The sequence below is a fragment of the Ammospiza nelsoni genome, chromosome 2, assembly GCF_027579445.1.
Source record: "Ammospiza nelsoni isolate bAmmNel1 chromosome 2, bAmmNel1.pri, whole genome shotgun sequence".
Classification (NCBI taxonomy): Eukaryota; Metazoa; Chordata; class Aves; order Passeriformes; family Passerellidae; genus Ammospiza; species Ammospiza nelsoni.
This window is the reverse complement of record NC_080634.1, coordinates 21,082,853-21,095,563: the sequence shown is the minus strand read 5'-3', so window position 1 is coordinate 21,095,563 and position 12,711 is coordinate 21,082,853.

Here is a 12,711-nt window from a genome sequence, read left to right as displayed (position 1 = left end):
CACTTGGCAGACCTTCGTGGAACGTCTAGAACACGATGGGAGATGTTTTCTGTGCTGGCACAGTTTTTCCTAGCCAGACATAGTGGAAAAGCTTTCTGCTAAGATGCAGACTACAAAAGACGCTAAAGACCAAGGTACGATGGCTCTCCGGAGCTAAGCGCCGCTCCCGGGCGTCTTTCGGCAGAAGCCGCTCTAAGGAGAGCCCTGCGAGCGGCACAATCGTCTTTGCGCGAAGAAGCCGCTTCTTCGCCTCCGGGAGCCGGAGAGAGCGGCAGCTTCGGAAAGGCGCAGAAGGAAGCTGTACAACACTGGGATTGTGTGCACAGCTTGCCAACTGAGAGAAAACAGTACCTTAGCACTCTCCTGACTTTTCCAATCACATGAACATTCCACTGGAAGCTGTTTTGGACAACTTTTCTTTGCTTCCTTCCAAACACCTGGCAGACCTCCGTGGAACGTCTAGAACACGATGGGAGCTGTTTTCTGTGCTGGCACAGTTTTTCCTAGCCAGACATAGTGGAAAAGCTTTCTGCTAAGAGGTAGACGACAAGAGAGGCTAAAGACCAAGGTACGATGCTCTCCGGAGCTAAGCGCCGCTCCCGGGCGTCTTTCGGCAGAAGCCGCGCTAAGGAGAGCCCTGCGAGCGGCACAATCGTCTTTGCGCGAAGAAGCCGCTTCTTCGACTCCGGGAGCCGGAGAGAGCGGCAGCTTCGGAAAGGCGCAGAAGGAAGCTGTACAACACTAGGATTGTGTGCGCAGTTTGCAAACTGATAGAAAACAGTACCTTACCACTCTCCTGACTTTTCCAATCACATGAACATTCCACTGGAAGCTGTTTTGGACAACTTTTCTTTGCTTCCTTCCAAACACTTGGCAGACCTTCGTGGAACGTCTAGAACACGATGGGAGATGTTTTCTGTGCTGGCACAGTTTTTCCTCGCCAGACATAGTGGAAAAGCTTTCTGCTAAGATGTAGACTACAAAAGACGCTAAAGACCAAGGTACGATGCTCTCCGGAGCTAAGCGCCGCTCCCGGGCTTCTTTCGGCAGAAGCCGCGCTAAGGAGAGCCCTGCGAGCGGCACAATCGTCTTTGCGCGAAGAAGCCGCTTCTTCGCCTCCGGGAGCCGGAGAGAGCGGCAGCTTCGGAAAGGCGCAGAAGGAAGCTGTACAACACTGCGATTGTGTGCGCAGCTTGCCAACTGACAGAAAACAGTACCTTACCACACTCCTGACTTTTCCAATCACATGAACATTCCACTGGAAGCTGTTTTGGACAACTTTTCTTTGCTTCCTTCCAAACACTTGGCAGACCTCCGTGGAACGTCTAGAACACGATGGGAGCTGTTTTCTGTGCTGGCACAGTTTTTCCTAGCCAGACATAGTGGAAAAGCTTTCTGCTAAGAGGTGGACGACAAGAGAGGCTAAAGACCAAGGTACGATGCTCTCCGGAGATAAGCGCCGCTCTTGGGCGTCTTTCGGCAGAAGCCGCGCTAAGGAGAGCCCTGCGAGCGGCACAATCGTCTTTGCGCGAAGAAGCCGCTTCTTCGCCTCCGGGAGCCGGAGAGAGCGGCAGCTTCGGAAAGGCGCAGAAGGAAGCTGTACAACACTGGGATTGTGTGCGCAGCTTGCCAACTGATAGAAAACAGTACCTTACCACTCTCCTGACTTTTCCAATCACATGAACATTCCACTGGAAGCTGTTTTGGACAACTTTTCTTTGCTTCCTTCCAAACACTTGGCAGACCTCCGTGGAACGTCTAGAACACGATGGGAGATGTTTTCTGTGCTGGCACAGTATTTCCTAGCCAGACATAGTGGAAAAGCTTTCTGCTAAGATGTAGACTACAAAAGACGCTAAAGACCAAGGTACGATGCTCTCCGGAGATAAGCGCCGCTCCCGGGCGTCTTTCGGCAGTAGCCGCGCTAAGGAGAGCCCTGCGAGCGGCACAATCGTCTTTGCGCGAAGAAGCCGCTTCTTCGCCTCCGGGAGCCGGAGAGAGCGGCAGCTTCGGAAAGGCGCAGAAGGAAGCTGTACAACACTGGGATTGTGTGCGCAGCTTGCCAACTGACAGAAAACAGTACCTTACCACTCTCCTGACTTTTCCAATCACATGAACATTCCACTGGAAGCTGTTTTGGACAACTTTTCTTTGCTTCCTTCCAAACACTTGGCAGACCTCCGTGGAACGTCTAGAACACGATGGGAGATGTTTTCTGTGCTGGCACAGTATTTCCTAGCCAGACATAGTGGAAAAGCTTTCTGCTAAGATGTAGACTACAAAAGACGCTAAAGACCAAGGTACGATGCTCTCCGGAGATAAGCGCGGCTCCCGGGCGTCTTTCGGCAGTAGCCGCGCTAAGGAGAGCCCTGCGAGCGGCACAATCGTCTTTGCGCGAAGAAGCCGCTTCTTCGCCTCCGGGAGCCGGAGAGAGCGGCAGCTTCGGAAAGGCGCAGAAGGAAGCTGTGCAACACTGGGATTGTGTGCGCAGCTTGCCAACTGATAGAAAACAGTACCTTACCACTCTCCTGACTTTTCCAATCACATGAACATTCCACTGGAAGCTGTTTTGGACAACTTTTCTTTGCTTCCTTCCAAACACTTGGCAGACCTCCGTGGAACGTCTAGAACACGATGGGAGATGTTTTCTGTGCTGGCACAGTATTTCCTAGCCAGACATAGTGGAAAAGCTTTCTGCTAAGATGTAGACTACAAAAGACGCTAAAGACCAAGGTACGATGCTCTCCGGAGCTAAGCGCCGCTCCCGGGCGTCTTTCGGCAGAAGCCGGGCTAAGGAGAGCCCTGCGAGCGGCACAATCGTCTTTGCGCGAAGAAGCCGCTTCTTCGCCTCCGGGAGCCGGAGAGAGCGGCAGCTTCGGAAAGGCGCAGAAGGAAGCTGTACAACACTGGCATTGTGTGCGCAGCTTGCCAACTGATAGAAAACAGTACCTTACCACACTCCTGACTTTTCCAATCACATGAACATTCCACTGGAAGCTGTTTTGGACAACTTTTCTTTGCTTCCTTCCAAACACTTGGCAGACCTCCGTGGAACGTCTAGAACACGATGGGAGATGTTTTCTGTGCTGGCACAGTTTTTCCTAGCCAGACATAGTGGAAAAGCTTTCTGCTAAGATGTAGACTACAAGAGAGGCTAAAGACCAAGGTACGATGCTCTCCGGAGCTAAGCGCCGCTCCCGGGCTTCTTTCGGCAGAAGCCGCGCTAAGGAGAGCCCTGCGAGCGGCACAATCGTCTTTGCGCGAAGAAGCCGCTTCTTCGCCTCCGGGAGCCGGAGAGAGCGGCAGCTTCGGAAAGGCGCAGAAGGAAGCTGTATAACACTGGGATTGTGTGCACAGCTTGCCAACTGAGAGAAAACAGTACCTTACCACTCTCCTGACTTTTCCAATCACATGAACATTCCACTGGAAGCTGTTTTGGACAACTTTTCTTTGCTTCCTTCCAAACACTTGGCAGACCTCCGTGGAACGTCTAGAACACGATGGGAGCTGTTTTCTGTGCTGGCACAGTTTTTCCTAGCCAGACATAGTGGAAAAGCTTTCTGCTAAGAGGTAGACGACAAGAGAGGCTAAAGACCAAGGTACGATGCTCTCCGGAGCTAAGCGCCGGTCCCGGGCGTCTTTCGGCAGAAGCCGCGCTAAGGAGAGCCCTGCGAGCGGCACAATCGTCTTTGCGCGAAGAAGCCGCTTCTTCGCCTCCGGGAGCCGGAGAGAGCGGCAGCTTCGGAAAGGCGCAGAAGGAAGCTGTACAACACTGCGATTGTGTGCGCAGCTTGCCAACTGACAGAAAACAGTACCTTACCACACTCCTGACTTTTCCAATCACATGAACATTCCACTGGAAGCTGTTTTGGACAACTTTTCTTTGCTTCCTTCCAAACACCTGGCAGACCTCCGTGGAACGTCTAGAACACGATGGGAGCTGTTTTCTGTGCTGGCACAGTTTTTCCTAGCCAGACATAGTGGAAAAGCTTTCTGCTAAGAGGTAGACGACAAGAGAGGCTAAAGACCAAGGTACGATGCTCTCCGGAGCTAAGCGCCGCTCCCGGGCGTCTTTCGGCAGTAGCCGCGCTAAGGAGAGCCCTGCGAGCGGCACAATCGTCTTTGCGCGAAGAAGCCGCTTCTTCGCCTCCGGGAGCCGGAGAGAGCGGCAGCTTCGGAAAGGCGCAGAAGGAAGCTGTACAACACTGGGATTGTGTGCGCAGCTTGCCAACTGATAGAAAACAGTACCTTACCACTCTCCTGACTTTTCCAATCACATGAACATTCCACTGGAAGCTGTTTTGGACAACTTTTCTTTGCTTCCTTCCAAACACTTGGCAGACCTCCGTGGAACGTCTAGAACACGATGGGAGATGTTTTCTGTGCTGGCACAGTATTTCCTAGCCAGACATAGTGGAAAAGCTTTCTGCTAAGATGTAGACTACAAAAGACGCTAAAGACCAAGGTACGATGCTCTCCGGAGATAAGCGCCGCTCCCGGGCGTCTTTCGGCAGTAGCCGCGCTAAGGAGAGCCCTGCGAGCGGCACAATCGTCTTTGCGCGAAGAAGCCGCTTCTTCGCCTCCGGGAGCCGGAGAGAGCGGCAGCTTCGGAAAGGCGCAGAAGGAAGCTGTGCAACACTGGGATTGTGTGCGCAGCTTGCCAACTGATAGAAAACAGTACCTTACCACTCTCCTGACTTTTCCAATCACATGAACATTCCACTGGAAGCTGTTTTGGACAACTTTTCTTTGCTTCCTTCCAAACACTTGGCAGACCTCCGTGGAACGTCTAGAACACGATGGGAGATGTTTTCTGTGCTGGCACAGTATTTCCTAGCCAGACATAGTGGAAAAGCTTTCTGCTAAGATGTAGACTACAAAAGACGCTAAAGACCAAGGTACGATGCTCTCCGGAGCTAAGCGCCGCTCCCGGGCGTCTTTCGGCAGAAGCCGGGCTAAGGAGAGCCCTGCGAGCGGCACAATCGTCTTTGCGCGAAGAAGCCGCTTCTTCGCCTCCGGGAGCCGGAGAGAGCGGCAGCTTCGGAAAGGCGCAGAAGGAAGCTGTACAACACTGGCATTGTGTGCGCAGCTTGCCAACTGATAGAAAACAGTACCTTACCACACTCCTGACTTTTCCAATCACATGAACATTCCACTGGAAGCTGTTTTGGACAACTTTTCTTTGCTTCCTTCCAAACACTTGGCAGACCTCCGTGGAACGTCTAGAACACGATGGGAGATATTTTCTGTGCTGGCACAGTTTTTCCTAGCCAGACATAGTGGAAAAGCTTTCTGCTAAGATGTAGACTACAAGAGAGGCTAAAGACCAAGGTACGATGCTCTCCGGAGCTAAGCGCCGCTCCCGGGCTTCTTTCGGCAGAAGCCGCGCTAAGGAGAGCCCTGCGAGCGGCACAATCGTCTTTGCGCGAAGAAGCCGCTTCTTCGCCTCCGGGAGCCGGAGAGAGCGACAGCTTCGGAAAGGCGCAGAAGGAAGCTGTATAACACTGGGATTGTGTGCACAGCTTGCCAACTGAGAGAAAACAGTACCTTACCACTCTCCTGACTTTTCCAATCACATGAACATTCCACTGGAAGCTGTTTTGGACAACTTTTCTTTGCTTCCTTCCAAACACTTGGCAGACCTCCGTGGAACGTCTAGAACACGATGGGAGCTGTTTTCTGTGCTGGCACAGTTTTTCCTAGCCAGACATAGTGGAAAAGCTTTCTGCTAAGAGGTAGACGACAAGAGAGGCTAAAGACCAAGGTACGATGCTCTCCGGAGCTAAGCGCCGGTCCCGGGCGTCTTTCGGCAGAAGCCGCGCTAAGGAGAGCCCTGCGAGCGGCACAATCGTCTTTGCGCGAAGAAGCCGCTTCTTCGCCTCCGGGAGCCGGAGAGAGCGGCAGCTTCGGAAAGGCGCAGAAGGAAGCTGTACAACACTGCGATTGTGTGCGCAGCTTGCCAACTGAGAGAAAACAGTACCTTACCACACTCCTGACTTTTCCAATCACATGAACATTCCACTGGAAGCTGTTTTGGACAACTTTTCTTTGCTTCCTTCCAAACACCTGGCAGACCTCCGTGGAACGTCTAGAACACGATGGGAGCTGTTTTCTGTGCTGGCACAGTTTTTCCTAGCCAGACATAGTGGAAAAGCTTTCTGCTAAGAGGTAGACGACAAGAGAGGCTAAAGACCAAGGTACGATGCTCTCCGGAGCTAAGCGCCGCTCCCGGGCCTCTTTTGGCAGAAGCCGCGCTAAGGAGAGCCCTGCGAGCGGCACAATCGTCTTTGCGCGAAGAAGCCGCTTCTTCGCCTCCGGGAGCCGGAGAGAGCGGCAGCTTCGGAAAGGCGCAGAAGGAAGCTGTACAACACTGGGATTGTGTGCGCAGCTTGCCAACTGATAGAAAACAGTACCTTACCACTCTCCTGACTTTTCCAATCACATGAACATTCCACTGGAAGCTGTTTTGGACAACTTTTCTTTGCTTCCTTCCAAACACTTGGCAGACCTCCGTGGAACGTCTAGAACACGATGGGAGATGTTTTCTGTGCTGGCACAGTATTTCCTAGCCAGACATAGTGGAAAAGCTTTCTGCTAAGATGTAGACTACAAAAGACGCTAAAGACCGAGGTACGATGGCTCTCCGGAGCTAAGCGCCGCTCCCGGGCGTCTTTTGGCAGAAGCGGCGCTAAGGAGAGCCCTGCGAGCGGCACAATCGTCTTTGCGCGAAGAAGCCGCTTCTTCGCCTCCGGGAGCCGGAGAGAGCGGCAGCTTCGGAAAGGCGCAGAAGGAAGCTGTACAACACTGGCATTGTGTGCGCAGCTTGCCAACTGATAGAAAACAGTACCTTACCACTCTCCTGACTTTTCCAATCACATGAACATTCCACTGGAAGCTGTTTTGGACAACTTTTCTTTGCTTCCTTCCAAACACTTGGCAGACCTCCGTGGAACGTCTAGAACACGATGGGAGATGTTTTCTGTGCTGGCACAGTTTTTCCTAGCCAGACATAGTGGAAAAGCTTTCTGCTAAGAGGTAGACTACAAAAGACGCTAAAGACCAAGGTACGATGCTCTCCGGAGATAAGCGCCGCTCCCGGGCGTCTTTCGGCAGAAGCCGCGCTAAGGAGAGCCCTGCGAGCGGCACAATCGTCTTTGCGCGAAGAAGCCGCTTCTTCGCCTCCGGGAGCCGGAGAGAGCGGCAGCTTCGGAAAGGCGCAGAAGGAAGCTGTGCAACACTGGGATTGTGTGCGCAGCTTGCCAACTGATAGAAAACAGTACCTTACCACTCTCCTGACTTTTCCAATCACATGAACATTCCACTGGAAGCTGTTTTGGACAACTTTTCTTTGCTTCCTTCCAAACACTTGGCAGACCTCCGTGGAACGTCTAGAACACGATGGGAGATGTTTTCTGTGCTGGCACAGTATTTCCTAGCCAGACATAGTGGAAAAGCTTTCTGCTAAGATGTAGACTACAAAAGACGCTAAAGATCAAGGTACGATGGCTCTCCGGAGCTAAGCGCCGCTCCCGGGCGTCTTTCGGCAGAAGCCGCGCTAAGGAGAGCCCTGCGAGCGGCACAATCGTCTTTGCGCGAAGAAGCCGCTTCTTCGCCTCCGGGAGCCGGAGAGAGCGGCAGCTTCGGAAAGGCGCAGAAGGAAGCTGTACAACACTGGCATTGTGTGCGCAGCTTGCCAACTGATAGAAAACAGTACCTTACCACACTCCTGACTTTTCCAATCACATGAACATTCCACTGGAAGCTGTTTTGGACAACTTTTCTTTGCTTCCTTCCAAACACTTTGCAGACCTCCGTGGAACGTCTAGAACACGATGGGAGATGTTTTCTGTGCTGGCACAGTTTTTCCTAGCCAGACATAGTGGAAAAGCTTTCTGCTAAGAGGTAGACTACAAGAGAGGCTAAAGACCAAGGTACGATGCTCTCCGGAGCTAAGCGCCGCTCCCGGGCGTCTTTCGGCAGAAGCCGCGCTAAGGAGAGCCCTGCGAGCGGCACAATCGTCTTTGCGCGAAGAAGCCGCTTCTTCGCCTCCGGGAGCCGGAGAGAGCGGCAGCTTCGGAAAGGCGCAGAAGGAAGCTGTATAACACTGGGATTGTGTGCACAGCTTGCCAACTGAGAGAAAACAGTACCTTACCACTCTCCTGACTTTTCCAATCACATGAACATTCCACTGGAAGCTGTTTTGGACAACTTTTCTTTGCTTCCTTCCAAACACCTGGCAGACCTCCGTGGAACGTCTAGAACACGATGGGAGCTGTTTTCTGTGCTGGCACAGTTTTTCCTAGCCAGACATAGTGGAAAAGCTTTCTGCTAAGCTGTAGACTACAAAAGACGCTAAAGACCAAGGTACGATGCTCTCCGGAGCTAAGCGCCGCTCCCGGGCGTCTTTCGGCAGAAGCCGCGCTAAGGAGAGCCCTGCGAGCGGCACAATCGTCTTTGCGCGAAGAAGCCGCTTCTTCGCCTCCGGGAGCCGGAGAGAGCGGCAGCTTCGGAAAGGCGCAGAAGGAAGCTGTACAACTCTGGGATTGTGTGCGCAGCTTGCCAACTGATAGAAAACAGTACCTTACCACTCTCCTGACTTTTCCAATCACATGAACATTCCACTGGAAGCTGTTTTGGACAACTTTTCTTTGCTTCCTTCCAAACACTTGGCAGACCTCCGTGGAACGTCTAGAACACGATGGGAGATGTTTTCTGTGCTGGCACAGTTTTTCCTAGCCAGACATAGTGGAAAAGCTTTCTGCTAAGATGTAGACTACAAAAGACGCTAAAGACCGAGGTACGATGGCTCTCCGGAGCTAAGCGCCGCTCCCGGGCGTCTTTTGGCAGAAGCCGGGCTAAGGAGAGCCCTGCGAGCGGCACAATCGTCTTTGCGCGAAGAAGCCGCTTCTTCGCCTCCGGGAGCCGGAGAGAGCGGCAGCTTCGGAAAGGCGCAGAAGGAAGCTGTACAACACTGGGATTGTGTGCGCAGCTTGCCAACTGATAGAAAACAGTACCTTACCACTCTCCTGACTTTTCCAATCACATGAACATTCCACTGGAAGCTGTTTTGGACAACTTTTCTTTGCTTCCTTCCAAACACTTGGCAGACCTCCGTGGAACGTCTAGAACACGATGGGAGATGTTTTCTGTGCTGGCACAGTATTTCCTAGCCAGACATAGTGGAAAAGCTTTCTGCTAAGATGTAGACTACAAAAGACGCTAAAGACCAAGGTACGATGCTCTCCGGAGATAAGCGCCGCTCCCGGGCGTCTTTCGGCAGAAGCCGCGCTAAGGAGAGCCCTGCGAGCGGCACAATCGTCTTTGCGCGAAGAAGCCGCTTCTTCGCCTCCGGGAGCCGGAGAGAGCGGCAGCTTCGGAAAGGCGCAGAAGGAAGCTGTACAACACTGCGATTGTGTGCGCAGCTTGCCAACTGATAGAAAACAGTACCTTACCACTCTCCTGACTTTTCCAATCACATGAACATTCGATTTGAAGCTGTTTTGGACAACTTTTCTTTGCTTCCTTCCAAACACTTGGCAGACCTCCGTGGAACGTCTAGAACACGATGGGAGATGTTTTCTGTGCTGGCACAGTTTTTCCTAGCCAGACATAGTGGAAAAGATTTCTGCTAAGATGTAGACTACAAAAGACGCTAAAGATCAAGGTACGATGGCTCTCCGGAGCTAAGCGCCGCTCCCGGGCGTCTTTTGGCAGAAGCGGCGCTAAGGAGAGCCCTGCGAGCGGCACAATCGTCTTTGCGCGAAGAAGCCGCTTCTTCGCCTCCGGGAGCCGGAGAGAGCGGCAGCTTCGGAAAGGCGCAGAAGGAAGCTGTACAACACTGCGATTGTGTGCGCAGCTTGCCAACTGATAGAAAACAGTACCTTACCACTCTCCTGACTTTTCCAATCACATGAACATTCCACTGGAAGCTGTTTAGACAACTTTTCTTTGCTTCCTTCCAAACACTTGGCAGACCTCCGTGGAACGTCTAGAACACGATGGGAGATGTTTTCTGTGCTGGCACAGTATTTCCTAGCCAGACATAGTGGAAAAGCTTTCTGCTAAGATGTAGACTACAAAAGACGCTAAAGACCAAGGTACGATGCTCTCCGGAGATAAGCGCCGCTCCCGGGCGTCTTTCGGCAGAAGCCGCGCTAAGGAGAGCCCTGCGAGCGGCACAATCGTCTTTGCGCGAAGAAGCCGCTTCTTCGCCTCCGGGAGCCGGAGAGAGCGGCAGCTTCGGAAAGGCGCAGAAGGAAGCTGTACAACACTGCGATTGTGTGCACAGCTTGCCAACTGATAGAAAACAGTACCTTACCACTCTCCTGACTTTTCCAATCACATGAACATTCCACTGGAAGCTGTTTTGGACAACTTTTCTTTGCTTCCTTCCAAACACTTGGCAGACCTCCGTGGAACGTCTAGAACACGATGGGAGATGTTTTCTGTGCTGGCACAGTATTTCCTAGCCAGACATAGTGGAAAAGCTTTCTGCTAAGAGGTAGACGACAAGAGAGGCTAAAGACCAAGGTACGATGCTCTCCGGAGCTAAGCGCCGCTCCCGGGCTTCTTTCGGCAGAAGCCGCGCTAAGGAGAGCCCTGCGAGCGGCACAATCGTCTTTGCGCGAAGAAGCCGCTTCTTCGCCTCCGGGAGCCGGAGAGAGCGGCAGCTTCGGAAAGGCGCAGAAGGAAGCTGTATAACACTGCGATTGTGTGCACAGCTTGCCAACTGATAGAAAACAGTACCTTACCACTCTCCTGACTTTTCCAATCACATGAACATTCCACTGGAAGCTGTTTTGGACAACTTTTCTTTGCTTCCTTCCAAACACTTGGCAGACCTCCGTGGAACGTCTAGAACACGATGGGAGATGTTTTCTGTGCTGGCACAGTTTTTCCTAGCCAGACATAGTGGAAAAGCTTTCTGCTAAGAGGTAGACGACAAGAGAGGCTAAAGACCAAGGTACGAAGCTCTCCGGAGCTAAGCGCCGCTCCCGGGCGTCTTTCGGCAGAAGCCGCGCTAAGGAGAGCCCTGCGAGCGGCACAATCGTCTTTGCGCGAAGAAGCCGCTTCTTCGCCTCCGGGAGCCGGAGAGAGCGGCAGCTTCGGAAAGGCGCAGAAGGAAGCTGTACAACACTGGGATTGTGTGCGCAGTTTGCCAACTGATAGAAAACAGTACCTTACCACTCTCCTGACTTTTCCAATCACATGAACATTCCACTGGAAGCTGTTTTGGACAACTTTTCTTTGCTTCCTTCCAAACACTTGGCAGACCTCCGTGGAACGTCTAGAACACGATGGGAGATGTTTTCTGTGCTGGCACAGTTTTTCCTAGCCAGACATAGTGGAAAAGCTTTCTGCTAAGATGTAGACTACAAAAGACGCTAAAGACCAAGGTACGATGGCTCTCCGGAGCTAAGCGCCGCTCCCGGGCGTCTTTCGGCAGAAGCGGCGCTAAGGAGAGCCCTGCGAGCGGCACAATCGTCTTTGCGCGAAGAAGCCGCTTCTTCGCCTCCGGGAGCCGGAGAGAGCGGCAGCTTCGGAAAGGCGCAGAAGGAAGCTGTGCAACACTGGGATTGTGTGCGCAGCTTGCCAACTGATAGAAAACAGTACCTTACCACTCTCCTGACTTTTCCAATCACATGAACATTCCACTGGAAGCTGTTTTGGACAACTTTTCTTTGCTTCCTTCCAAACACTTGGCAGACCTCCGTGGAACGTCTAGAACACGATGGGAGATGTTTTCTGTGCTGGCACAGTATTTCCTAGCCAGACATAGTGGAAAAGCTTTCTGCTAAGATGTAGACTACAAAAGACGCTAAAGACCAAGGTACGATGCTCTCCGGAGCTAAGCGCCGCTCCCGGGCGTCTTTCGGCAGAAGCCGCGCTAAGGAGAGCCCTGCGAGCGGCACAATCGTCTTTGCGCGAAGAAGCCGCTTTTTCGCCTCCGGGAGCCGGAGAGAGCGGCAGCTTCGGAAAGGCGCAGAAGGAAGCTGTACAACACTGGCATTGTGTGCGCAGCTTGCCAACTGATAGAAAACAGTACCTTACCACACTCCTGACTTTTCCAAACACATGAACATTCCACTGGAAGCTGTTTTGGACAACTTTTCTTTGCTTCCTTCCAAACACTTGGCAGACCTCCGTGGAACGTCTAGAACACGATGGGAGATGTTTTCTGTGCTGGCACAGTTTTTCCTAGCCAGACATAGTGGAAAAGCTTTCTGCTAAGATGTAGACTACAAGAGAGGCTAAAGACCAAGGTACGATGCTCTCCGGAGCTAAGCGCCGCTCCCGGGCTTCTTTCGGCAGAAGCCGCGCTAAGGAGAGCCCTGCGAGCGGCACAATCGTCTTTGCGCGAAGAAGCCGCTTCTTCGCCTCCGGGAGCCGGAGAGAGCGGCAGCTTCGGAAAGGCGCAGAAGGAAGCTGTATAACACTGGGATTGTGTGCACAGCTTGCCAACTGAGAGAAAAAAGTACCTTACCACTCTCCTGACTTTTCCAATCACATGAACATTCCACTGGAAGCTGTTTTGGACAACTTTTCTTTGCTTCCTTCCAAACACTTGGCAGACCTCCGTGGAACGTCTAGAACACGATGGGAGATGTTTTCTGTGCTGACACAGTATTTCCTAGCCAGACATAGTGGAAAAGCTTTCTGCTAAGATGTAGACTACAAAAGACGCTAAAGACCAAGGTACGATGGCTCTCC